The sequence below is a fragment of the Monodon monoceros genome, unplaced genomic scaffold (genome assembly GCF_005190385.1).
Source record: "Monodon monoceros isolate NGI ecotype Baffin Bay Population unplaced genomic scaffold, NGI_Narwhal_1 Super_Scaffold_20, whole genome shotgun sequence".
In the NCBI taxonomy this organism is placed as follows: Eukaryota; Metazoa; Chordata; class Mammalia; order Artiodactyla; family Monodontidae; genus Monodon; species Monodon monoceros.
This window is the reverse complement of record NW_021703777.1, coordinates 111,189,389-111,192,502: the sequence shown is the minus strand read 5'-3', so window position 1 is coordinate 111,192,502 and position 3,114 is coordinate 111,189,389.

Genomic DNA, 3,114 nt, shown 5'->3' with positions numbered 1-3,114 from the left:
GGAGATGTGATTAAGGGTAAAGGCCTTGAGGTGGGAGATTATTTTGGATTAATTGGCTGAACCCAATCTAATAACATGAGTTCTACTAACTCAGAGTGATATGACATCAGAAAGGCTTGGTCCACTGCTTGCTGACTTTGAAGATGGTAAAAAGGGGCCAGGAGCCAGGGAATGCAGATGGCCCTGGGAGCTAGAAAAGTCAAAGAAACTGATCTCTCCTATGGTTTTCACAAAAGAATCAGCCCTGATAACACCTTTAATTTAGCCCAGTGAGATCCATGTTGTACTTCAAACCTACATAATATATTTGTGTTACCTTAAGCAAGTTTGTAATAATTTGTTGAAGTAGCAATAGATATATAAATAATAGTAAATATAAGCAATGTATATAATGTATATTATATATGTGATAAATATAAGCAATAGAAATAGTAATAATATCGACTATATATATTGTACAATGCAGCGGTAAATCCACAATAAATATAAAATATGACCCTTAAACCACAGTTCACCTTGCTAAAAGGAGCAAGGCTTCCAAACATGAAACAATTAGAAGATAATACAAATTATTGTGTATACAATCGTTAACTTGTTTGATTCAGAAAAAATATTTAAGACTTCAAAGAAAGATGTGTTTGAGTATCAATGTGAGCTCATGGAATTAGATAAGCCTTCTCCTTGAGTAGGAAATATGAGTGTTATATGGAAGATGTGAGAAAGATTTCCTTGATAACATTGACCATAATAAATAGCTGGCATTAAAAGAAAGCTTTGAATTCTTATTTCTGTACAATTCTTTGAGATCACAGATGAACAGTATTTTTGTTTTTTGTGTTTTTCTCCTCAAAACAGACAACTTGGTTTGATTGATAATGAGGCCCTGAAGAATACCTGACATAGAACCTGAGATCTTATTTGAACTCAGTAGGAATGGTGCCATGATCAATTAGAGATGTGTATTAGCGTCATAGGAAACATGCTTAGTTTGGATATTACCAGGGCTGATATTAGTATGTACCAGTTGATAAAATATGGACCTGTACTGACCTATATCAATTATTCAGGTTGATAAAAAGTGGCTCCCTAATTCCCCAAATGCTTTACTGTTACCTTGGTTACTTGGTTTCTACACCAGAGCCCTGAACCATCCCTTATCCAGCACCTAAAGGACTAATATATGGTGCAGTGGTCATACTGGTTGTTGCATATTTTGAATATTATTTGGATATTACATTGAATGAAGGTAGGATGATATACTAGACGATTTTTCAAGGTCTGTTTGAATCTTATGTTTATGCAATACGTAAAACAATATATATACTTGGCCAAAAGAATATACTGATTTATGTTTATAGACATAATTTATTTGGAATCAAACAGAAAAGTAGCTGTATTACATTTACTTCTCAGGAAAAGCCTATTAATCACCAGCGTGGAAAAGCTCTTGGTATAAGAACTTTATAAAATGCTTAGCAATGACCTCACAATAGTAGCAGGAGCTGGCAGATACATGCCATTGAGCTTTCTCAGGCCAAACAGTACAGTTTCTTGGCATACTTAGAAAAATTCTAAAAATGGCATTTTCCATGTACAAAGCAATGAGAATGGAATGTCTATTTTGTTACTACCATATGTGGAAGGAATCCAGAGTTTCTTATAAACATATAAATTTGTTGTGGTAGCTAGACACAATACCAACATGTGGTGGATAGACAAGCAGACATTTAGAATTACCTCACATAACATAATTTTAAAAAACCTCTTCCATTAGCAGTCATGTTGGGAGAATGTGTGACTACATTTCAGTTGTGACCATAGAAAAACAATTAAGTAAGGAAACTGCACCATATCCAGGTACGGCTGCTGTTCTCATCTATGCTTTTATCTAAGAGGTCATTGATGACATGTTGAACTAGCCAAAACTTGACATTTTCTGTAAAAAGTGGACAGGGTGCCAGAGTCTACTTCACTTTATAATATTCCTTCTGTGTTTCTCAAGCCTGTGCAAAATTTACCTATTCCATATGTCTACCCAGTCTTCATTCAGATTTTCTACCTTACCTGAAATCTTTGAGCAGTCTGGGAAATAAACCAGTGGAATAATTCTAGGGACTATTATACAGACCATGAGAAGTTTTGAGGAAACATTCATCAAAATAACAAAAATGAGAATGACCCAGAATTTTATTACTCAGTTATACTCTGCCATTAATGATATGTGAATTGCACTGTTGCTAAATCTAGACCTGAAATTTCCCTCACTACTTGTTATGGAAGTACTTTGGGGCTTGGAAGTATATTAAACTTTACATATGAATAAAATGAATATATGTAATTCATATGTATAATTGTGAATTTTAATTCTAGCATCAATCATACTTTGACTTGTATTATAATTAGTTGTGCATATGTATATTTTTCTTGCAACACTGGGCTTCTTATGGATAAAGGTTGTGGTGTACCAACTTTCATTTATCAAGAATAGAGTTATTCTTGGAAAAAGATAGTAAGCACTCAAGACACCATTTTTTTTTTAATTGAGTTGAGTTGAACTGAATTTCATTTTCAAAGTTTTATGACACAGATATTTTAGGGACAACATTCTGCTTGGATGATGCCCTGCATTGCTTAAGTAGGGTAGTATAGTTGAGTATAAGAGTTTTAGATTGATTTTTTGGTGAATTCTAGGCAAACCAAAATGCATTTTCAGAGATATTGCTGTTGCTCTTCATGTTTTGTTACCATAATGTTATTCATAACCATAAATAACAAAAAATATATCTAAGCATATGTTATTTTTCCCTTCAGCCCTCAAAATTGTCCCCCCAAACACAATATTAAAGAACCAGGGTTTCAAGCTTCCCTAGTGGCGCAGTGGTTGAGAGTCCGCCTGCGGATGCAGGGGACACGGGTTCGTGCCCTGGTCCGGGAAGATCCCACATGCTGTAGAGCGGCTGGGCCTGTGAGCCATGGCCGCTGAGCCTGCGCGTCCAGAGCGTGTGCTCCGCAACGGGAGAGGCCACAACAGTGAGAGGCCCGTGTACTGAAAAAAACAACAAAAACAAAAACAAAACAAAAAAAACTACAAATAGAACTACCATAAGACCCAGC